General features: G+C 40.9%; 1 long non-coding RNA gene across 1 annotated transcript in view; it reads left to right on the top strand.

Annotated features, from left to right (window-relative positions):
* LOC118935976 (uncharacterized) overlaps positions 1–26,152 on the top strand; it is a 258,868-nt gene that overhangs the window by 157,056 nt on the left and 75,660 nt on the right. Inside the window, exon 4 of the long non-coding RNA XR_005034071.2 lies at positions 15,968–16,091. This is a non-coding gene — a long non-coding RNA (uncharacterized LOC118935976). The remainder of the gene's footprint in view (positions 1–15,967; positions 16,092–26,152) is intronic.

Raw genomic sequence — 26,152 nt, 5'->3', positions numbered from 1 at the left:
TTCCCAGGTAACCCGGGGGGCGGGGGGGAGCTGGGCATGAGTGACAGAATGACGTCAGTCAGTGAGGCCACTGTGAACCCCGGCACTTCCTTCTTCCTGACATGCATTGTTTGGTCATCTTTAACCTGTAGGATTTCTCTGCCATTCCCAGCTTGGCATCAGCACAGAGTTGTGATGTGCAGGCTAATAGACCACCTCTCCTCTACATCTCTGCCAGTCAGGAGCTATCTGTTCTCTTGAGAGTTTTCACGACATCCCTCTTATTAGCAAGAATGACATGACCTGCCCCGTTCTTGAGCTGCACACCAGCAAGATTACAGGGATTGCTGTGGTTCTGTGAGATACCCTGAGGAGCTGAAGATGGCATTAGCTGTTCCGTGGACACTGGGATGGAGCGGGGCATGAACACATGTGCAAAAGCACTCTTCTGGTCGGCAGCATAAGTGGGGACATCCATCCTGTGAGGCAGCGGCCGGGGTCCCAGTGCAAGTACTTGTCTACAAGCGTTCATGCACTTCTCCTTTTGTTGCTGATAAGACTAAAATTTCTGATGCCATCTGATTATGAAAGCCTGCTTTGTTTATATCAAATCAAGCAGTAGTGAGAAAGGGTCAGCAGTAGAAAATGCTCAATAAAGTTTGTGCATTCTTTGCATGTTATTTCATTGCTGCACATGACAGAATTCAAAAGCAGCAGTGCTTTTCAGATGGCAAAGTTCTCGTCAGAGGGAGAATGGACATGACAAAGCTCGAGCAGACCCCGGTGTTTGTTCCCGTCCTGAACACGCTTCGGACGTTGTAATTATCTCATAAAAGACATTGACTCAAGTTCGGAAAAGTCTTCACACAGAGTCCTCGGTGACACAGAGCTTGTCTAAAAAGACAGTGCATTTGATGTGAGGATAAATAAAATAAGCCATTGTGAATTCCCACACCCAATGAAACAAAATACATCAGGGTAGGTGTGACATTAGGTTTGACACGGGATGATCATTTCCCATAAATCGTTGTCGAATTTTTAGATATGCGTTGATTTAAAAGGGCTGTTGTGAACAAATCACCAAGGCACATGTAAACCTGGTTTTCTGTGACTTTCTTGACTTTACCCACCCATGGAGAAAGACACTCCTTTCGGTAAAATATTTAAATTACTATAATTCATTCGGAGCCACCACTGTCTATTGTTTGTTTCCTGTTTCTTCAAATCCCATCTGCCCTCAATGGGAACACAATTTGATTTACGACGGTTTTCTGACCTGTCCCGTGATTATGGTGCTTGATGTGTGATGTCTGGTTTGCCTTTAGGAAACCTCAGTAGTGATCAGCTACTCTGTTTCCTTTAATCTTAAGAAAACTGGACTGTACGGCCTGTCACTACTCTCTGGCTGCCAATTATACCGATGACGTAATGTTTCCTTATCACTTATGATCTTTATTTTATACTTACTCAAATGGCACTCTGAATATGTATTTTGTTACACTACTTCTGTGTACACATGAGACAGAAAACAGATACAAAACAAGTTAGCCAAGGGGCCCCGAAAACTCCGTTATGTTTTATATGTCGATGTTCACGACTTCTGGCACTATGCAATAATCTCCCGTGTCATTAGTATTTGCTATGTGACGTTCCGTGCTTCGTGTGCACGATTTATATGGAAATGCAGCACACATATTTGAAAGGGTACAAGTTATTTACATGCACCTTGAATGATCAGAAATGAATATATGTGTGTATTCATCTCTGAATGAAATGCTAACCATGACATGCAGATTCCCCAAACCACTAACCCTCTATTCTCTGTCATGATTTTCTGCACCAGAGATTATTTTAGGCTCCTTTTAATATTTATAAAAATAGAATCATAGGATATTCTTTTGCACCTCTCTGCTTCTACTTAGAGTTATGTCTCTGAGATTCTGTTATGCATGGTGGTGATTAGGTTATTTTTGTTGCTAGATGGTGGTGCATTGTTTAAAGATACTGTCCTTTATCAATAGATTCTACCATTGATGGCCATTTGATGTGTTTCCCATTCGGGGCTATTATAAGTAATGCTGATGAGTGTTCATTTTACATATATGCCTAAAAGTAAAACTGATGAGTCATAGGGCATATGTTCACCTGTATTACACAAGGATGTACACTTTTCAAAGCCTGGTATTCATTGATTTTCTCCCCCAAACAGCCTATGCATATTTCCCTGGTGCTCTATATCCGTGCTGTCCAGTATGGCAGCCACCAGTCATCATTTAAATGTAATGACCATGAAATAAAATTAAAAATTTAGTTTCCTAGTCCTAGGAGCTGAATTTCAAGTACTCTGTGGCCTCATGCAGCTAGTGGCTACCATATTGGACGACACAGAATAGAGCACAGTCATATCAAAAAGCTCCACTGGGCAGTACCACTCATGTCCTTGCAACCCTTGGTGTTGTGAGTCTGCACATTTAGAAATCCAGGTGTGTGCATGACAGTATCACTTTGTGGTTTTCGTTTGCCTTTACTTGGTGGCTAATAAGTCTGGATAACTTTTCATATGTGTCCTGACCACTTAGAGCTTCTCATTTGTAAAGCACCTAGAAAAGTGTCCTGCCTATATTTGATGTGGTTGTCTGTCTCATTATATTCTTTTCCAATGGATCTGAAGTCGTCCTGCATATATACCACTATGCCAATCTCTTTTTTCAGCTGTAAGAATTTCCCATCTCTCCTCTGACGTGCCACTTTCCCTCCCACTCATGTAAGAGTCATCACATTTGACAATAGGTTGTTGGTGATAAGAAAGCCAATTTTGCCATCTTTACATTTAAGGTCTGTGCTTTCTGTATGCTGTTTATAAAAGCTCTGCCCCCAAGGACATGGGGTGTTTGTTTCTTGAGATGGATACGTCAATGGGTATTGTACAAAAAGGAATTCTGTCAGCTATTCAGTGCAAATAAGGTGGATGTAGAAGGAGGAATAAGCAAAGGATGTCCAATGATAGGTCACCTCAGTGGGGCAGAATCCTTCCAGTCAAATTCTAGAAAAACAATAATAGCGCAAATCATTCATTTCTATTCTAATCATATGTACAACCTAAATACCCATGGCCTCTATTAAAGGCCAGGTATCATTCTATGCCATGTCTGTGATTTTATTATTAGAGCAGCAGGCATTATTTCTGTTTTTAAGTCAATTCTAATGTCAAAGTTTCTTTGACATTATTTTACAGGCCCTTGAGATGAAAATATTGATAGAATCTTAACATATAAGAACACAAACGGCAAGTTAGTGGTGGGAAAACATCGACATTAGGACAAACAGCAGCTAGCTAACTAGATCCCTACCGCACACAGTACACCCATAAATCTCAGACCGATGAAACATGTCATTTACAAAGAAAAAGAAAGTAAAGAAGTAGATTGTAAAAATTACACAAATACTAATAAACTTTGAGATGTAGAAAGACCTGGTAAGCTTGATTCTAAACGTTCCCAGCCGGAGCGGCCTGGGCCCGCCCAGCTCTGCCGTCCACCTGTCCTTCCTCCCACCCCGAAGTCACACCCTCCCCACTGGGACCAGGTCACCCCTCAGATGAGCTCACACCTCATTTCCTGCCCACCTACACCCACTTCATGGATCCGACGTCCCCAGGAAACACTTGCATCATAACCTCTGATAACCCTTCGTAGCCTGAACCAAAACTGATGGCGGTATATTGATTTCTCTGTTTTTTAAAGTAAACATCTTTCTTTCCTTCAACATATTAAAACCCTCAGGAGAGAGACAAGGCAAATTTTTCGCAACATTACTGCCCCAGGGTTAGTGTTTCTTTCCCATAATGGGGCTCAAAAAATATTTTCTGAAAGATACTTACAAATAAAAAGTTCTGTACAATAAAAAGGAAATGTATATCACCCATAATGAAACAATAGCTTTTAATATGCGGCATATATATCAAACATAATATAAAGAGCTCTTAAAATTGATAGGAAAATATCAGTAAAATAAAATAATGGCTAAGGCAAAAAAAAAACTATTTATAAAAGCATTTATAGAGCCCATAAGCATATGAAGAAATAGTTTGTTTACTAATGAACAAAAAAGGCTTATATTTGAACACTGCATACATTTTCCATGAGATGAACAAATATGAATAATAGGAAATGTGGGCATAGCTAAACAGCAAGGAGTATCCTGGAACACTTTGAATAAATCTGTATAACCTTTCTGTTAGGCTCTTTGAAAATATATAATAAAAGCCTTTGAATGTCTTAAATTTGTCTCTACACATAATTTCATAAATTTAACCCAAAGAAATATAGCATCGGTGGGGACATATATGATCCCAAGGAAGTTTTCAGTACCAAAAAAGCAGCATGAATGCACTTCCCTATGGCAGATATTGGTTAATTAGTCGTGACACATCTGTATACATGAATACTATATCTGATTATGGACACAGATCTCATCAAACATATTTAGTAGCCGGAAAAGAAAATCACCTTAAATAAGGTTGACAGTTTTCCCTCTGGTGTGGAGAATAATAGCTGATATTTTTTTGAAAATTGGTTAATCAGAATTTTTCTAAGTTTAACCCAAAGAAATATCATATATCTGTATCTCCAGTCACAATTAAGCCATTCCCTTCAATCTTCAGGTTTCTTTCAAACATCTGCCCATTATTTTTTAAGCTAAATTAGAAAATAAACTAATCTCTCTATAACGTATACAGATAATGTTATACACGTAATCTCTCTATATAGAATATATACAGTAATCATATAATCTCTATATATTTTTGCCATATATATCTACTATTTATTTCTGGCTTTGAAGGTACACATAAGCTGTCTGTAAACATAGTATTGTTTTCTTGTTCTGAATCTATACCAGACTCAACTCTGCCTTAATAATAACATGCTATTTCTTTTTCTCAGTATTTGTAGATATGCCTGAGGAATTTAGACAGTAACGAGTCATTTACTTCAGTTAGAATGTTTTCTTTCAATTAAAAAACTCAAATTCAACATTCATTCGGCTTTCTAAACAATGCAATATGTTTGTATCTGTACTATTTAAGTGTCATTTATCAGCGGGCAAGATTCCAGTTTACATGATTGGGCACATTCATGAAATATTTACAACTTTTCTCCTTGGAAATATGCATTTATATTTTCATCCATAATGGTCAGCAGTCATCTTAATTGCTTAATTTTCCTGCAGAAAACATTGGCGCTTACATGATTATTAAGTAACTCAAATCAATCTTACTTTATTCTAATCATGTCGGTTGTTAAGACCTTAAATTGGGGGAAAAAAAATGTGTCTGGGAGGTGACTCTCTCCTTGCAAATTGGACATTAAGACTTCATCAAAACTAATGTCCACCAACATTTATTGAATATCTGATGCACTTTGAGCTCAGTGCTAAATGCTTGCATGCATTCTAAATAGTCACACACACACAAAAACAAGAAAAATATAAATGAAGAACTCCATTTAATGGAATAAAAAAATAGCTTGAAAAATCATACATATTAAATCTAAAATGAGAAAGGAGAGTACCTTGGAAATGAGTCTGAATTGGCCTAAAGAGAAGAGAAGAGGATTGAACATAGCAGGCATACCTCAAATACAGATTGCTCGTGTAACTTCAAGGAGGAATGAATTCTATTTCAAATGAAGAAAGATATTTTGTGCCCAGAATGGCAAATTGGCTTACAAAACTAATTCTGCTAGAAATCAGGGATATTGGAATTTGTGGAGAAGAAGCCATTCAAATTAAATTGTAATCTCTAAGAAAGTAGCTAGCATGCTCTTTTATTCAACAATCCATATTCAGGACAATCATAGGCTCATAATTGGCACTTGTGAATATTTCTGTGTAATTGTTTGAAGCACTTTAAATGATCCCCAGGGAAGAAAAGTCAAGTTTTCACAGACTTGCTTCTAAGATGAAGAACATAAATAATAAATATCCAGTATTCCTGTTCAATATGGTAAAGGTATTTTTTTAACTTCAGTTCCTTTCTTAGTGTAAATAGAAAAACTTCTTCAATAAAAGCCAGAAATGCCAACTCCAGCCCATTAACCAAGCTCCTGCTCAGCTAACAGTGAAGTCTGCCGGAGAGGGGGTGACTGACAGCCTGTCCTCCATCAGAATTAACAGATCCTAGAAAAAAACTGTCATAGTTGAAAGCCGTATCCAGTAATTAGAAAGAAATGCAAATGGCCATGCGTAAATCCTTTCTCTGACAAAGCCCATCTATCAAGACTATACCGTTTGCTCCAAAATCCTATTTTCAAAGTGGAAATATGACTATAAGCACCTCTCCACCTTATGCTGGGAGAGAGATGCTTAGGGCTGCCTCAGGATACAATCCTGTTGATGGGAATAAACATGAGAAAAGCATTTGAATGTGTGTAAGCTGTCCTGTCTATTGTGTTCCCATAGGTTAGGCTTCTAACTCCAGGAGGCTGCCTGTGGTAAAGAAGTTCCCTTAAGTTTGAGAATGCAGTCATCTTAAGATTCCAACTATCCCACATGCAAAGCACAGGGTGAGGGGTTTTCCTACATCTACAAATTCTCCCTGAACTCTTGAATGTGATGAGAGACGTGCCCTCCAGGGCAGATGATAAGTGAGCAGATAATCGGTTTAAAGCAAGAACGTAATTCAAAGCTTAAGCGCAGGTTCCTTTCATCTCAATCTTCATACATGGACTGTCGTCTATCCCACGATAAGGAAAACTCAAAGAGTAGCCAGCAGACCATGGTTCCCTAACCTTCAAAAAATAGCAGGTGGGCTGGGGTACAACGAGGCATGTGAGCAAAACAAAAATGAGAGAGAAACTTTACATAAGGAAAAAAACATGAAGGCAGATCATTCTTCATCATCTACAACAAATTTCCAACACAGGACTTCTCATTTTTAAGTGAGTTGAAATAAAATGTCTCAGAAGACAAAAGAGATTATGAGACAGCAGAGCAAAATGTAAAGCACGTTGGAAAAGCTAGTGAGAGAGATACTAGAGGACCAGGAGGGCGCAAAAGGTTGAAAAAGCCTCTTGCAGGACCGTCCAAAGGCCTTTAAAAGACTGACATATTGCCGGAAACACACAGGATGTAGGTTGAAAGAAGTCACTCGAAATAAAACAATAAAAGGCGAAGATGTTTAGAATGAAGAAAAGGACAGCAATGAAGATGGAGAGGATAAAATGTTTATATAACTAGCGTTCCTGGAGACGAGAAGAGCAGGAAGGTTCAGACAGGATAGAAGAGACCTTTCTTGAGATAAAAGCAAGACTTGAACCTAGTCGTCAAAACTCGGTTCTGGAAAAAGCTGCTACCCAAGGAAACTGTCACCAAAACAGAGCCTGTGGATGTTGCCCAGTGCGAAAAAGAGAGAATCCTAGGGGTGACTGGGGAGGAAAACAAGTCCACTATAACATGGAGAAGAAACAGGATGGCCTCAGCGTTAGGAGGGAATGGAGCAGTGCCTCCAGTTTTAAAGAAAATACTCCTTAGAATCGTCCGTGGACTGCAAAGACCTCTGACAGCAAGTCTGACTCCTAGACAATAGTCTCCCCAAGAATGAAACCACCCCAGTGAGCCTGGGGACATAATCGGGACATGGGAAGCCTCCATCAGAAGGAGCGGTGCTGTGCACTCCATCCATTCCACTACAATCTTAGGATACAATGATGGAGGATGTTTTGGAAACTGGCTGAATTGAATTGTTATAAAACCTGCCCTTTCTGAAATGAAAATATAACTAACAAAATTGGAGGAGGAGAGAGAACGTGCCAGGAAGGTATCTGTAGAAAGAGCACCAAGCCTATAGATTCCCCCTAAGGCCGAAAAAAACACAAAACCAACCAAGCAGAATCTAGAGGCTGAACTGCAGACTAGCTCAGCTCCTTCCTGGCCCCGCTGCGTGGCCTTCTGCTTTCCTGAGTGAAAGAAGGTATTGGGTCCCTTCCTCTCTTCCTCATGCAGAACCAGGGACCATCAAGTTGTATATTCAGTCCAGGACATGAAACAAATCCTTTGCTTTCCTTCCTTTCGTTCATCTTAAAATATACGCTGATGTAAAATGAACTACATGAATAAATACATGTTCTCTAAATGTTGCATTCCTCAGCTCTGAATACCTTGTGTTCCTTCAAGAGAGATCCACTGTTTTTTTTTTAAAGGCCCCAAATCATGACACATTTACCGTCATGAGCAAACATCTTTTGCGCCCTCACACTGAGGTCTGTCTGCTCTGCGGTGTGTCTTTGTGGGAGTGGTGCCATCACTGTGACATTGCCTGCCTTTATTAAATAAAAACCAGAGCAGGTCTTGTGAGTTCTCTTTATTTCATACGGAGAACAATGGCCTAAATCCCAGAAAGCAAAAGCTTTGAAATATGTGTCAACGGGAGTTGAATTTTAACCTCTAAGCCTGTTATGATCGGAGATCTAACTAATACGTAACATGCTAGAGGTGCTTATTATTGCTACAATGTATAAATGTATCAAATTAATATGTTGGACACCTTAAATTTGCACGATTGTCATATGTCAAACGTATTTCAATGTTAAAAAGAGAATTAAAGAGAAAACTCCAAAGATCCAAGTAAATAAGGGCAAAACCCCATCCATAAGGTTTGGGTTCTGCCCAGAACCCCACACGCTGGGGGCCAGAACCCAGATCTTTCCACCTTCCTGCCCTCTGAGAATTCATCTGTCCTCTGCACTCATTTATGTTCCCCATGTCGAGCTTGGCGCTGGGGCAAAGTGGGAAGAAATGGGGATCCATTCAGGTCTGAGTAGAAATCACCTTCCTTTTCTGGGCACCAATAGGGTCTTAGCAATACTAAACACTATTTTTCTCACTCTTATTTTCCTGTTTTCCTCCCTTGCCATTATAGGAAGAGAATATCACGTATCTTAATGGGTGGGTGACTTTTTTCCTTTAATTTACTTGATGTACTTTTCACTGATAGAGAAAACTGGACCTGAAATTTGCATACATTCATAAATATTCGGTCCACCTATATGGGTGTTCATCGAGGTAAAATGCATGCTGTATAAATTAATTAAATCCAAGCCAAAGCTGTATATTTTCATGTGACATGGGCGTTTTAAGGGGCTGTGATTGATAGATCATTAGAAGAATTAGACTTGAGGTTAAATTAGTTATTGAACCGCCCGCAGGCCCGATACTCTCTGTTGTGGGCGAGAATGAACCGGGCAGCCAGCCGCTCTGCATAAATCAGGTTATCACACCAGGGCTGTTAACATCTAGTGTTGAGAGATTGGTAGTCCTGGAACGAGATTAGAGAACTCTTGGGGATGAAATGCTCCTTTTCATAAAATAGCCGGTAAGTTGATTTCCACCACAAAGGAACTGTTGTAACGGCTTAAGGAAACATATGGTCCCAATAACTGCAAACCCAGAAGGCAGGGGCATCACAATTTGTCCTTTGAATCACTTACATCTCTGTGTTTTGAAGTCATCCAGGATTGAGATCAACGATGCAATTTCAAATAACCCCCTATCACCGAGAAGTTGTATTTTAAGAAAGCGCTGTGCCCCATTTTTAAGAAACTGATCTTGAAATGCGGCCTCCCTAGGGGTGGGGAGCACTATAGCAACTTAGATTCAATGACTTCCTAGTAAGTGTGGCTTCACTGTGATTGATTCATACTATGAGCACGGTTCAGCGAAGACCCAGGTCAGTGAGTGAACACCGACTGGTCAGACGGCTCTGTCCCTATGTCCCCTATGTACCACGGCTATCTCCATACATTCAGCCAACTTATCCGTGTGATCATCTTGTTCTGTAGATTTTAGATCAATGCATCATGCATAGGCATATGTGCATTGATGATTAAATATGGCAAAGCAAATAATTAACTCAGTTGGTATTCAATGCATGCCTCCTGGGTTCCAGACATCCCCCTAGGTAATGGGATATGGTGATGAGCACAGAGGTGTGATCTCTGCTTCCATGGCTATTATATTCTAGTATGTGTGTTGGGGGTGCTGGTGGGGAAGCTCTAGCAATAGATGAGACACAAGTACACGAACAAGGCCACTTTAGATATGTTCAGTGTAGTTAAGGAAAATAAAACTGGATGGAGATTAATGCAGATCCAGAGCTCATTGGAGACTGTACAGATGTCCTGTGCGAAGCAGGAACCAGGAGAGGAGGGCCTGAGATCTGTGACCTCCAGCCAGTGCACAGAGCAATCAGGTGCCCAGGGGAAATAGGCCCACTTAGACACGGTCCTGCTGTAATCCCCCAGGGCTCCCCGTTAGACACAACAGCAGCATGGGTGCAAAGGGTAGCTTTCGGGCTTGTGAGCAGATCGGGGAATTGAGGCTGGTACCGCGGGTATGTCTGAGCTTTTTAGCCATGCCTCAGAGCCCATGAATGAGGCACCCACTACCTTAAAAAAACTGACAAAATGCCTAGTTTCTGGGTGGGGGAAAACCAAGAATTATAACGCGGCCATGCTTCTTTTGATATGCCCATGATTCATGGACAGCAGACGTCAGGACATACTTGGGAGGAATCACTACATTTAAAACAGTGAAATGTGATGGCAAGACTGAAGAATAGCCAAGACTGTAATGTGTTGAGTAGGTTGTAGGCAGAGAAGAGGCCATTCACAAGGGCACTATGTGAGTGTGCATGGGCATCTGATCCCACTGGCTCCCAAAATGGATGTGTTGCAGAGGAATCATGGCATCTACCCGGGCTGGCATGGAGTGACAGATCCTAAGCCATCGACCTGGATATGCGGAGGACTTAGGGGTGCCCCAAGAAGGATCCTTCCAGCCTGCTGAGGGATCTGCAGGTCCCTGGAACACATCATAGCTGCTGGTTAAATCGTTAACCCAGCAGGTGCCCTCAGGGCTGTGGCATGGGGGAGCTTGGCACTGGAATTCAGTCTGGCTTCCTGTAAGGTCTCTTAATGCAGAGAGACACATGGGCTGAAACGTGGTTGCCTAGAAGAACAGTGGCTTTTCTAACAAAGGTCCCACCTGCGTCTGTCCAGCAATGCAAGCTGACTGAGGTGCCGCTGTTTGGAGCCCAGCAGAGCCAGAGAAGCCAAACACTCGGCTCCCAGCTCAGACTGTCGGTCAGGTTCCTACGGGAAGTACAGGCACACTTAAATATAGGCACTCCATCGGAACCTATGGCTGTCCGGGGGCATTTACAAACATGCGGGCCGGTGTCACTAACCAACTGGGTTGGCGTATCATGCCAAGGAGAGCCGTTTCCACCCCGGGACTCAGAGGGGGAGAGGGTTTAGAAGAATGCTGTCAAATACATGGCCTTGAGACAAAGAATGGAATTAGAGATGGGTCCATGGGATGTGGCGCCCACCCGAAGGATGTATTCATCACTAGGGCTGCCGTAACAAGGGACCACAGACTGGGGGGCTTACACTGCAGACACTTTTTTCTCATGAAAGCCCATATCACAGCCCCAAGAGAGGAAGCAGGCAGTGGGGGACAAAGAAAGGATCTAGAGGGAGATATTTTGGAGAGAGTTGGAAGCTTTCCAGAGCTGAGACCACCCCATAAATGTGTGGCAATCACGTCCCCATTGTGTCTCACCATGCCTCCTTTCTGGAGCATTGTTCAGACATAGTGAGCCTTGATCACCAACGGGCAAGTACCCTCCTGCTTCTCAGGGTTCACACATGCTGCCCACTCAGATGGCAGTACATCCCCAACACCAGATCCCCTAACCCCCTTCTGCCCTCCTACAAGTCATGCTCACCCAGCAGTTATGCTTTAAACATCCCTTTCTTGCCTGTAATCAGTGTGGGTGCCCTTTCCTTGTACAGCCACAGAAAGCTTCCTGCTCTGACCCCCATTGTACTCCCCTCCCATCTTATCATAGCTGCTAGATGACTTCATGCATCCTACCAGCCTGCGGACCCCTCTAGACCCCTGAAGACCAGGTCATGGCCGTTACCTCTGTGCCTGCCTTTCCATGAACAATTGATGTACAAATGAAGATGCATTGTGCACACCTTGGAAAAGTACAGATACTTTTTTGTTCAATGAATGAAATCATGTCTTAGCTTTAATTTTTTTTTTCATATGCTCTGTTGACTTATAGAAAAACAAAACAGAGAAAGGGAAAAGAAATATTGAAATGTAGCTGTTCTTTGTTTCACCTTAGTTAGAGTATCTTTAACAACTAAAGGCCATACAAAGGTCCAAAGAATGGAAAAACAATTAGCAAATTCATTAACTGTTTGCTTATGCTCTTATTAGTTGTAAAGATAATTAGTTGTCTTAAATGAAGACTTCTTGGATTAATGCCTTTTGCATGAAAGCCACTTATATTTCATGAATATTTCTGCAAAATATATCAGAGTGGCAAGCCTTGTAAATGAATTAATGCAATGACACTGTGCATCATGCAGAGTCCTTATAGATGCATCTAAATTTGGGTGCAGGGGTAAAATAGAAATACATGAATTTGCAGGTGCTTAAATTTCTGCAGAGTTGGTCTGAAATACCCAATTTCATCATTGGAGGGAAAGATCTTTTATAAGGATAGCGGAAGCTCTTTGTGATGTAGACATTTTCAATTATTTATATGGTCTGATAATATCTGAGAAACTTGCTGGTAATTACTGGTTGATCCAAATTTATATTTGAGGATCCATTCAGGCAAATTATTAATTCATTAAGCAGCTATTTGTCTTCCCATTTATTGCCTGCAGGACTCTATCCTAAACGTGGAGGAAGAAAAGGAGGAATAAGATGGTGTAGTTAATGTTAAAAAGCAAACACACAAATAAATATAAATTGGGTAAATTGTGAATGAAGCATGAGACCTAAGGAAAGTAGCAGAAAATTATTTTCAGAGAAAAAAGTCCATTTCAGGTGGGCAAATGAGGGATATCTTCAAAACTGAAGTGAACTTTGACTTGATCCCTAGAAAATAGAGGGATGTTTGGCTCCAGAAACATTCGAGTTCTGAGGGGAACAGAAATCAGTCTGATTGGTTTTCGAATGGAAGCTATTTCTACAGAATCCTATGGAAAATAAAGAAAGAGGGAAATTTCCCTCATTGACAAATTGTTTTAATGGCCGCATCATCTGTTTGACCAAGTGATAGCAATTTTAACAGCCCTGGAGAAATAGTTGTTTATCTGTATGATGGCCCTCCCCTGAGTTTGAATTCATACTTTGTCTCAGAGCTGTAAGATTTTCCTTCTAATAAAATCATTTAGCAGTTGCAGATGACTATGGCCTGACTAATCCTTGATACGCTTTGCAGAGCATAAGTCTGAGCAGCAAAGTATGACTTTGATACTTTGAATGATCTAAGGAACAAGCCTGTGGTACCCAAAGATGCTCAACAGCATCGTTCCAGGAAGAATGTAGGACTGGTGACAGACACTTCCATCCATTCTTGTAAAATATAGGATGAAATTGCAATGTTTCAAACGTAAATTCAGGTCAGTCTCTTCAAACACAGACTTTCCAGTATCTTTGGAATGGGGAGGGGCTGGTACCACCACTAGCAGAGTCTAGTTGGTCTGGGTATGACTACAGAGAAGGTGAGTCATAAATTACTCCATGCCTGCATTTTACACAATGGCCGTGCCTTAGGGGAAGCAGGTGTCTTTGTCTTCATTCACTGGGGGCACTTTTAAAAGTGGGAGCACATCTCAGTAGCATGTTTGAATGCCGAGAATAACTAACCTCATTTAAAGAGACCAAGTTAGAGTAACACCTGATTATGCAATAAGATCCTGTTGTTTTAATTGTCCGGAAAAGAACACAACAGAGCAGGATTACACACATCTGAAATCTTGTGAAACGTGGTATATTTATATATCCAATATCTAGTGCAATCCGGGCTCCTTGGAGAGTGGTTCTATTATACAGCATGAATTAAGTTAGAACAGTAGGACTGTCGTCATGATTTCTTACCAGTAGCCTTTGAGTCAAAGGACAGCAGATGAAATACAAGTTTTCATTAGAGCAAAAAGTAGCGTCTCCAGCAGAGGTTGAGAAAGCACCAAATTCTACAATTAGCACTGACTCTTCTTATCTCTTTTATAGACTAGTTGGGATGGGGCACTGGGATCCTTGTGATTTTTATTGTCGCTGAATGCCTCCTCTCCACCCATCACCAACATGATATATTCTAACAATGAATGTAGCCCTGACTGTACGATAGAGAATTTCAAGGACAAATTAATGTTTGGGTCCTTGTAACTATTTCCCCACCCCAGGAAGGCCAGCACTCACATTGAAAAACAACGACTGCATATTTTAATGAGTCCCATTAACGAGGGCCAAGGAGTGAAAGAGAATGCTTGGAACTATAAAACTTGGGTAGAAAACCTCATTTATCCTATAGCCTATGGAGAAGATAGCATGTAAAAGAAATGCTGTCTCTGGCCAGCAGCCAGTGAGAACCTTACGTCTCCTAAAGCCAAGCCAGCAAGTCTGGGAATAGATCCTTCCCCAAGGGAGACTTCAGATAAGACCCCAGACCAGCTGACTTTTAATTACAATCTCATAAGTATTCCTAAGTCAGAGGACCCAGTATAGCTACTCCTCAATGCCTGACCCACAAATTTTATGAGATAAATTACTGTTTAACTTGCTAAATGTTTGGATCGGTTCTTATGCACCATTAAACAAATGATAGAGTTATAATATCTCATAATCAAAAACCAATTACATTTTCGACACTGAGGGGTTGGCCAACCAAATGAGCGTATGATCATATGAAGAAAGCAGAGTCAGACCCTGGAAATGAGAAGACCACTCACTGCTTACCACGTCAACAACTGTGGTCAAGAATCTTATCTTCTCTATGGCCCTCGGTTCTCTATAAATAAGAGCAAACTTTTTGCAAAGTTTTTCAAAGACTAAATGACACTATTATTTAGCAAAAGTGTCTTGCTGAAAACTAACCATCCATAAAAGAAAGTTGTTGTTGTTTTTTCCATATATGACCACATGCCTATTATAAAGCACGCACCTGCAGAATATTTTTGGAAGGGGGAATACAACATGTCAAGTGCAAATTCAGGTTATAAAAAATGTATGTTAATGCGGAGACGAAAAGGCTAGGGGGTTCTATGTCAAAGTACAGGTTAAATAAAATTGATTGTGATGATGATGACACACCCCTGTGGATAGAATACAGTAAAAACCACTGAAGGTGCACGTTATGGAGGTGAAATTGTAGTGTGGGAATCACAGCTCAATAAAGCTGTTAAAAGAACAGAAGCAGTGTTTTTCTTTATGTTGCAGACTTGGTTTGCCTCATTACATATTCTGACATCCTCTAGTGTGACCACGTTTTCTTTTTATAATCATGAAGTCTTGTTAAAAAATCTAATGATGACTTCAGCTCAAAAACACATGCCATGAACAACTCTATAACATATCTGCTTATTTCTCTTCCATTAGGAATTTACCTCTAAGGAAATACAGTTTAATGTATGGATTTATCATTCCCATGAGCCACACAAAGAAAATGTTTTGCTTTATTTCATTTCTGTTATCCTATTAAAACCTAAACTTTATAGATGGGTATGAGTGAATCTGATTGTTAGGCTGAGGACCAAATGAGGATTTCATTTGGGAGGACATACTAAGCATTGGAAATAATTCCCCAATATATTTTCTTAGAACTTTGCTTACAATCCAAACTGAACCATTGTTTAAAAATGCAAACGACATGGGTCCAGCATGCAGATTATCACTGAGCATCGTGCTAAGTGTTCTGTCCTGTCTCTTTGAGCTCCCTTTCGGTCCCATGAGGCAGGTCTGCATGCTGTTGCTTCTAGAAAGGTTCCCAATGATTTCCCACCTCCTGATGGGACCTGTGCAGTGCCCCCACTTTGTGTATTTGTGTGGGAGGACCTAATGACTTCCTTCCAATGAATAGAATAATACAGTCCCCACTCATCTGTGGCTTTGCGTTCTGTGGTTTCAGTTACTCCAGGTCAACCACCATCTGGAGGAAAATGACCCTCCTTCTGATGTGTCCCCAGAAGGTGAACAGTAGCCTAACACTGCCTCACGATGCCTGCACCATCCAGCTCACTTCATCTCGTCAGGTAGGCATTGATCATCTCACATCATCACAAGAAGGGTGAGTGAAGTACAATAAGATCTTCTGAGAGAGACCACATTCACACAACTTTTATTATGTATATTTTATAATTACTCTATTTTACTATTATTGTTCCTCTCTTACTGTACCTACTTTACAACTAATTATCATGGGAATATGTGCATGAGAAACATCATACATATATATACATATATCTATCTACCTACAGATGGTAGATAGATAAAGATAGATAGATAGATGATTGATAGACAGATAGATAGATAGATAGATAGATAGATAGATAGATAGATAGATAGATAGATAGATAGATAGATAGATAGATAGAAGGTTTGGTATGATTCATGGTTTCATGCATCCACTGGGAGTCTTGGAATGCAGATAAGGGGTCTACTGTACTGAAACAATGAAGAGATGTCACTTCTATGATGAGGTCATGAAAGTCTGCGATGTCCATCTTGGTAGTGGACTACTTTTAGTACCTTCTCGACTTGCAGACTTGGGTGGTGTATGTTGACATGTTTGAGAAGCCCACAAGGGCAGGCACTGAGGGAAAGTTCTGACCACCAGTCACAAAGGAAGCATGGCCCTCCGTCCAGCAAACTTCAGAGAACTGCACCCTGTCAGCAACCGTGGGGGCTGGGACGCGTGTGCTTCCCCGGTTGGGCCTTCAGGTGACTGTGCTCAGAGGATGCAGCTAAGCTGAGCACAGAAGCTGTGGGATAATGCGTGTGGTTTGCTCTAAGCCACTGCATTTTGGGATAACTTTTCATGCAGGAATAGGTAAGTACTACACTGCGTTATTTCATTAGCCAAACAGGAAAGAAGGACGTCATGTGGGACAACAAAAAGATGTCTGTTTTCAGAAATGTAGGTAAAACAATACAGTTCCTCCATTAGGAGGTGTTGCAGCCAGGCAGGAAATACCTATCAACACACTGTAAGATTTTGATATGTTTTTCATTGATACATTATTTATAAGTGTGTGGTTGATGGGAACTTGAGTTTCAGGCTCTCTCTTACCCTTTGGAAAGCAAACTTACTTTCTCCTAAGATGTCTCAGGGCATGTTTTTCAGACGAGCCCCAAGATGCTGTCTTTCCCCTATGTTATATTAAGGAGAATAGCGTATAATTCTAGGTTTCCGTAAGGCAGTTTTTTACAGCATAATGCTAATTATCTCTTTCTTAGGGTCAGGAACCCTGAAGGTAATTCATGAATGTGTGGACTCATTTACAGACACCCTGTAAGATGAGAGGGTTTTTGCTTTCTGAGTAGAATCTTTATATGGTCTCCATAACAATGAATCCTTTAGGGTAATAGCAGGTTTACATACAAGCATTTCCTGGAAACTGTAAGATGATCAGATGCCCTTGTGCTATATGACTGAGGACAGTGCCATGTAGATGAAGGCAATATTTTCTGGGAAAATTCTGTGATTTTTGCTTAGTTGTTCAAAAAATAAACTGGACTTGAACTTTGCAACTTCATTCACTAACAAGCCTCACTCTCCCTCTGTAGATTTTATTCTCAATGTCAACAGTGTTTCTTCCTGCTCCCACACCCTTTACCCATGTTTGGGGGTACATAAAATATAGACAATTCACAAAACCTTTTTTCACATGTAATTTGTCCTGTGATCTCACAAAAAAACATGGGAGGGATGTGGTATCTACCCTTCACAGAACAGGAAACGATAGCTCAGTGTTTACAGGGAGCTGGTCCACCTCTTGTGTGGATGTTGAGGGGTAGTGGGGTTTGAGTGAGAGATGGCGACCTCTCATTGTGTTTTTCCATCCCCTCTGCTCCCTGGATTGGATGTCATGCAATAAGGCTGTGATGCTCAACAATGGGAAAAGACATGGTGTAATTTGGAGGAGCAGAACTCAAGTCCCACCCAGCCCTCTCTAGACACTGCCTGTCCCAGGATGGGAGCCACAGAAATCTCTGTGAGCCATTTTGTGGGGCTTGTCTCATTAGACATCTCTTCTCCTGCTATTGAGCAAGCATTTTGCCTCACTGGTGTACTAAAGGATGCACATGTGCGTTTAACATCACGTCACTGCTCTTGATATTAAGATCTAAAATGTTTACTGCCTTAATATTGGCTGAAAATCAGGTAATACATGTTTTTTAAAATTTTGTTTAGAATATTTTCAGTATTCTCACATCTTTCTCTCCCTCAAAAACTCTCTGTACACTAGCATTTGGGGTATTTTTGAAAATCTAAACCTTAAGGAACATCTTCACTCGTATGTATAAGCTCAGCCAATATTCATTTCCAAGGGAATCTGATTTGCAAATCCCATTCCGAACACTGTGTCTGTGTTTGCCAAGCTTCGAAGAGACTAAGTTTACAGATATATTCATTCTTTGGGTAAATTTAAACGGGTTGATAAAAGGACTAGCTATGTCTAATTTCTTAACATACATGACTTGGAGGAAAAAGTTAAATGTATGAACAGAGTGTACATTTCTACAGAATAGCTCAACAAAGTGTCCAGCTAACAGTTTACATTGGCCTTGTATAATAAAAGTGTTATCAGAATACCTTAACTAGAAAATATTAAACCTATTGCAGAGCCTTATACATTTGAATGGTCATGATCCCACGAATCTTATGTATCTATGAGAAGGAAGCAACATTACCTCACATGGACCATATATTAAGTGGTGACTAGTTAAAAAAGATGAATTGAAAAAAATGAACAGAATAGGATTTTCTCTTTTGCACAAACCAACATTCAACATCTAGTCTAAGGGGCAGTGTACAGTTTCCATGGACACAGCTATTTTTGTAGGAAAGATAAAACCAACATTGTCCCTTCATAATGAACTTTGGAGCATTTACTGAGTATTAGTGAACTATCTGCTCTTCAAAAACAGTAAAGTAATTAACAAAAAGATGGTCAATTGAAGAAGAATTAGGAAAGTTCAAAAGGAGGCTTCCTTTGGATTAATGAAGATGGGGAAAATCTCATTTTCTGGAAATTACACAATGTCTGAAGCCCGAGTGAGTTGATCTTTAAGATTTCATGTATGTACCTATCCCAAACTTTGCAGTGGTAAGCTCAAATAATGACTACAATCAAAATGCAAAGAGTGAAATCAAAATTTTCACAATTCAGTGGGGCTCTTCCCTGAATTTCGATCTTTACACTGGAAAGCGTAAAGCCGTACCGACTGTCCAGATGGCACATTTATATTTATAATATAAATATCCTCGTCGTTGAATAGTGCAATTCGTTAGTCCCAGTGCTGGAGGATGGGAAGGTGGATAGAATAACACCACAGAGCAGACTCTGTGCTTTATCTGTGTCATTTTGGGAAAGCTGCTTGTCCTCCCTGAAACCCTATGTACTCAACTGCAAAATAAGGAGGTGAAAAGACATAGAAATGCCCACAATATAGATGTTATGAACAAGGCAGGTAATGCACGTGAAACTGTAGCAGCTGGCATGGGAGTGTCCAGTAATGAAAGCTGTTGTTATTACTATCAAGGACTCAAGTGTCAGCTAGTGAGCATCGTTCTGTAGAGAGCACACTGCTTAAAGGTCTTCCTCCTGCTGGAGGAAGGGTGCATAAGCCAAGAAGACGAGGTGGGGTAGATTGAGGTGTGGGGCAAGTGGTGGGGAGCAGGCACTGCGTCTGGGAATGCTCATGGGAGGTCTGGCATTTATGCAGGAGATTCAAGACGGGGGCACTCTTAGCTCTTCCCTCCAGTGTGTATGTGTGTGTGTGTGTGTGTGTGTGTGTGTGTGTGTGTGTGTAACATGAGGAAGCAATGGAGTCTCTTTTATAAGTACACTAATCCCATTCATGGTGTTCCACCCTCGTGACCTAATACCCTCTCAAAGGTTCCACCTCCAAATGCCATCCATTGGGGGTTAGGTTTCAACATACAAATTTAGGGGAGTTGCAAACATTTAGTCTATAGCAGACGTGGAGACAGGGGGTGGGGTACAGGTTTCCTTGTATGGAGACAACCAACAGGACACAGGCTCAAATGCCGTATTGTGGCTGTGCACGTGTGAGTCCCGGATCCTGCACGGAGGACAAGGGCCTGGTGGTGAGCATATGGCCCCACGCAAGGCACAGCTCCTCCCATACGGGCAGATAATCAAAGTCCAACAAAGTCAGCTTGGAGATGGACTGTCCACCCATAAAGTAAAAGGCAGCACAATAGAGGTGTTTATTCACTTCCATGACAGACATCCAGACACCTCGTGATAATGTGAAGGCCACAGGAGGATATAAAAAACAACTCAAAAAACATCAAGCTTTCAGCGTTTTATAGAAAAGCACTTTTGTGTTGTTTTTACTGGTGGGCGGAGGATTTTTTTTTCTGTCTTTATAAATTATGGACTTACGAAAACGTTCCTAGGATACGATTTGCAATATCCACAACCCCCCGTTAATCATGTGAATGACATTTAAAGGAAATCATTACTTAATACTTGAGAAAAGAATATTGCAGTTGGTGAATGGCTGGGTGGTTCAACTTATACCAATCAACCTTGACATACAAAATCGCAAAACAAGAACTCAGGTCTTTGAGAACGTTCAAAGAACTCATACATATAATCCAAAGTGGAAACTAACTTCTCAGGGTTTTTCACATTAAATGAAGAGGCATAAATAGTGTTGCAAACATTTTATAAGAAACTGAGACAGAGAAAAGAGAAAAAATAAAGCTTTAGGAGAAAATGTTCTAATCCAGGGCTGTAGTGAATGAATGCAGAAATATATGCCGATGCGTGCTAGTTATGGGAAAAATAAATGAATCAAAAGCATGAAACTGAACTGAGAATTCCTTACAGAAACCTGGCCTGGGTAAATATCTTCCTGGCCCTGTGTTTGACAATAAATTTAAAAACCATGATTCTTAGTCCTGACTGGGACAAGGCACATATGACCTCTTCTTTCAGCAGGGTGATTTGGTTTTATATGAACACAGAGGGCCATTCAATGGGCAGAGGTTTCATGGAGTCGGGATAAGCTTCCCATGGGAAAACACAACTTGGTTCTCAGATTGTGGATAAATTGAGAACACCGGAACTGCAGTGAAATGTCTAGATGTAATTGATAACTCAAAGGAGTTCTCATCTGTGGTATTTCCACCCATCCCCAAGTTTCAGGGGCCACATAGAGTTCAGAGGAAACTGGCTTGTGTATTTACAACGCTTCATGATTTCCCATCTAACAAAATTTCCTTCTGATCTCAAATACTGGGATTATTCATTTTTTTAAAAAGTGTATGTCTCTAACTGATGTTTTAACAGCAGGCTTGCAAATGCTATGTGCCAAAGAGTGGGAAGTCCTGAGGTGTGGCAAGGGACTGAGTTTTAGGGGGGCAAGCAGGATTTTGAAGGAAGACTTCACACACAAAGTAGCATTTGAGCTTACTGCCCGCCTCAGTATTTTATTCCATTTCTAATCGGAACAACAATGGACTTTTCCTTCCCTAAAGTACAGGTGGTCACCTGCTTTGGGGCTAAAACTGGCAAGAGTGTTTCCTCTATTCCAAGCGCCACCTGTTCTCCAGAACCAGCCTACTTCTATCAGCAGGCCACTAACTTCAGCTAGATTGGTATTCAGTCTTTTGAACTTATTCTGGTTATCTGGACTTTTGGTTTGGTAATCTGGACTTTGGTTTGGTGAAATTCCTGAGCTGGACTTTTAAGGACTTTGACGCTTAGGTCAAAGGAAATCCCAGTAATGCACCAAATGCAAGAGAAAAAGCATGCGGTGGAGATTCTAGGGGCAGATTATGCTCCATGAGCCGTGAAAGAAATTGGGTGGTCTAGTTTGCTTCCGTGGAAGAAGTGGGGAGCTAGATGTTAAGACCGAAAGCCGATCAGGCTCTTAGAAGCCTGATGGGACTGGCCAGGATGGGTCTGGTCCTGTGGCTGCAAATGAGAGGTGCAAGGGAAGACAAAGTAGAGGTTAATGTGCACAGCCACCTGCCGTGTCCTTGGAGAACAAACCCCAGAACTGTAGCAGACGGAGGGGGCTGTGGGAATTGTCTGACAGAACAGATAATTATTTTAACAAGCATGACACTGTATATTGACATCCACCAGTGAAAGATCACCAACTGATGAATGAATGAATACAGCAAGCGTGTTCCATCACTACAGAGGAATATTACTTGGCAATGAAAAGGAGGTGTGCTGATGTGTGTCCCATCCTGGATGAAGCTTAAAACATTCTGCTAAGTGAGAAAGAAACTCACTCACAGAGTGCCATACACACTGCCATGTCTTTCTTTTTAGATCGTGAGATCCTGGGCAGGAACATTTTCTTATCCCACAGGTCTAGTACTCTGTATGGCATAACACTGACTTCAGTAATTGTGTGAGTACATAAACAAACAAAAATGACCCGGTCTGCCAAGTATGTATGAAAGTAAATTTTAATAATGGCTGATTAATTTCAGAGCAACCTGCCCACTCTGGAAATCTGGCATATAATTTCCCCTATAACTCAAGTTTCAAGATGTTCTTTCTGTCTGCCATTCATGAAATTCCCAGGGAATGACATGTCGCTGATCCTCAGCACAGGCCATTTTGGTGTATGTGGTTATTTAAACCTTTTAAGGCCTTTTTAAATGTGATTTGGGAGTGAAAAATGAGGTAGTCCACCACATCAGATTCACTACTCCACTTTCTCAGGAAGGGAATGGTATATAAAATAAGCCCTGCATTCTGAGCAGGTGGCATCTTTAGGAATGCCTCATATGTAGTATAAAAGAAAAATTAGGAGCTAAGCTGCTGTCACGACTCCAGTCAGGATTTTCCAAATTGCAATTCTCATAAGGTCTCCTTAGAAATCAACATTTGAAGAAATTACAGCTAAACCACTAGCCATAGACTGAATAAATCTGTTGCATGAGGATGGATTGAGTCTTGTCTTGATGAAGAATGAGTCATAATGCAGCCTAGACAATCTGTGAATAATTTGAAGGGAACATAATATCTGTTGGACACATTATGTCACTTGAGCGCTTATATTTCTACCGCTTGGCTTTGGGAGAACTGTGCGGTCAGATTGTTATTCTAGACAAGGATAGCAAAATGTGTCTGTGCTCTTTTATGAGATAAAATACATTGTCTCCAATACAAATAATGACTCTGTGTGTGGCCGGAAGTTTCCAGTGATTATCATCACTGGGGGGAAATATGGCACATTGCAAATAGCTTGATACTCTCTAGGAAATGTACATGCCCAGGACATTTTAAGGAAGGAATTTTGTTTCTAGTTATCTCAATCCAGCTGACAAGGTCCTGGTCTTTTTTTTTTTTAATCACAATGAAAGAAATCTTGGTCCAGAGTTGTGTTTTCAGAGGATCAGGTTATAGAGAACTGTACCCACAGTGAAGCAATCTACTTTATTTTAAAGACCTGTGTTATTTGCGTTGAGTACATGCATTACCAACAGGCAATTTTCCTGGGTTATGTTTAGTAATATCTTTAATCTCTGAGGGAGGGTCTCTTAGCTGAAAGATTCCAAAATTAACTTTATACAATAGAGTAATTCTCTAATGTAGAAACAAGAATGGAATGACCACAAAAAGACAATTTTTCTTGAAAATTTCACCCTAAGAATGAGCTCAGCCTCTTTCGCCTTAGCTCTCCCGTGAAAGGGCCAGTTTTTCATCGAAGACCCCATATGACATACCAGATGGAAATATAAATACTTAACTGATTTTGCAGGGACAGGATCATTATGTTCTCATTTAAAACAAGCAAGAGTTAAAGGAATCCTTAGAGAATGCCGTTTCCTCATTAAATTATATTTATTTTTTCTTATTAAGTAAGATGTTGTTCTGTAATTATTGCAGTTTCTCTCTCCCATGCATCATAAACTTTGCAAAATGGTTCTATTTTACCCATCTCTCTGCAGGTAACTTTGCATGGTACCCTATTCCCATACATAGCAGGTGTATGTATTATTAAATATTTGCTACAATTATTGTTGCCAAGTCCCTGATACTGTCATTTGGATTTGGGTTCAGTTTCCCTCCCTGTGGAAGGGAGAATCCTTTAACCTTAGGTGTGTGGTTTTGCCCTCACTCGTAGGTACATAATGCATCTCCTTCCCTGACTTCCGTTTGCACCAGGCATTATTTACCTCTCTAAGCCTTGTTTTCCTTATTGACAAAGCAGAGATAATTGTCACACCCCAGTTACAGAATGGCTGTGAGGATATAAAGTTCTGAGTGCATGTAAATTTCTAAGAATGGGCTGGTTACCATTATGGTCAAGGCACTAAACTCATTTTGGCCTCCAGGTGATAGCTTTACATAGTTGGGGGTGTACTTAATATTCGTTTTTAATGCCATAGTGTAAAGGACCAGCTCCGGGCCATTTATTCCCCACCAATTTGTTTCAGTCACTCAAGTGATGAGTATCCATGTTTCCAGAGAAGAGCTTTACAGCTTTGCAACTCTGTGGAGAAAGTTGAGTAGGATACATTTCTGTTGTTAATTCCATAAGAAAAATGCTCCTTTGCTTGGAACCATCACTTTTAGTATTTATGCCATTTCCACTTAAACACACAATTAAAGAGGCATCTCCTCGCCAGGAAATAAAACATAAATTCCAGAGAAAGCGATTGGCACATTTACTGGAGAAATGAAGTTTTCCCTCCTACCTGTGTGTTTTCAGAAATGTATCTTTCACAGTTTTCTAATTCCCTCCATGGCATCCAGACCAAAATACTCCAAGGTGCACTTAACAAAAATCTTTCACCTTTGAATATTGTATTGAAAATACAACCAGTGGCTATCTGTCCTGATGAACTGATACTGCTTCTATGGTCTGCAGAGTGGATCTAGCAGTGTTTATTTTTCCATGGAAAAGTCTGCGCTATTAGCAACCAAGCACAGAACAATTCACTCCTGTTTAATGGCAACTGATTAACCGCCTGGATCCTATTTAGAGTAACTTGTCACTAATGGAGAGAGCCCACAAATCTTAAATTGAAGAGGAGGCAAATCCCAAGACCCTCTTACAGAAGAGGACTTACATGCATCCTTATTTCATTGTAAAAGGCTCGTTGGGAAATATTTGATATTTGGAGGAGAAAGTTAGTCCAAGTTATAGAAGGGAGAAAAGTTGTCACATTGGAAGTGAACAATGGTAAAATCGACTGCATGGATGACTTAAATCCCCAAGTCTCTTTCCGAGGAATCCAAGAACATACTTTGGAACTGAGCATTCCAACAGCTTTCAAGGAATATGCCTGACACGCTTGTGCAGATGATTCAAGATTCTTTTTTCCCCCAATAAATTGAGTTACTGGGAGAAGCATTACCTGTCACTTTTAGGAAATATCTAAATGGGTTACACTTGTTCAAAGACCCATTTGGCATCCAAAATTGGAGACATGTGATGGTCTTTTTCAAAGGGATGCTGCTCTTAACAAGACATTATCTAGTCTATTTCCTGAGCACATCTTTATTTGATTAGGCGTCTAAATCGCTTTAGCCTCTGGCTCAGGATAAACTGTTCGTGTGCCTGCGAATAAATAAATGAGTGTGAGCAGTTAGCCACTGCAGGAACACCGCAGGGGCAGAAGCACAGGAGCCAGAGAGGGCAAGAGAGGGGGATGAAAAAGGTGGCATGGGGAGGGGCAGGGGGGAGGGCCACGTGCCAACTCCTCTCTCGAATCAGAGCCACGTCCCTGTGGCACCCAGGAGGCTGCTGTCTTCCAAGAGGCTCATTACCCCGCCTTTGGCCTCTCTCATTAAAAACAATACATTAAGCAAAATCACATCTTGACGTTTTGCTTTGCCTATTCAGGAAGGGCGAGAAAAAGAGCTTTTGTCGTTTACAGATAATAATGGCATCCCGTGGGGGGAGCCTTCACATAATTAAAATACACATTTCACCCAGCCTTTCTAATGGAATAAGGAGATGGGAGAAGGGCCAGAATGACCCCTTTTCTTCTCCTCCTTCCTTTTTTAAGTGGAAAGCATTTGCTTTTCCCTCCCACCCGCCTTCCGTCACCACCTGTCCATGTCGTGTGAGATGCCTCTGCTTT

This window comes from Manis pentadactyla, chromosome X, assembly GCF_030020395.1.
Source record: "Manis pentadactyla isolate mManPen7 chromosome X, mManPen7.hap1, whole genome shotgun sequence".
Taxonomy (NCBI): Eukaryota; Metazoa; Chordata; class Mammalia; order Pholidota; family Manidae; genus Manis; species Manis pentadactyla.
Note: the sequence above shows the minus strand (reverse complement) of the source record. Positions and strands in the feature narration are given on the sequence as shown.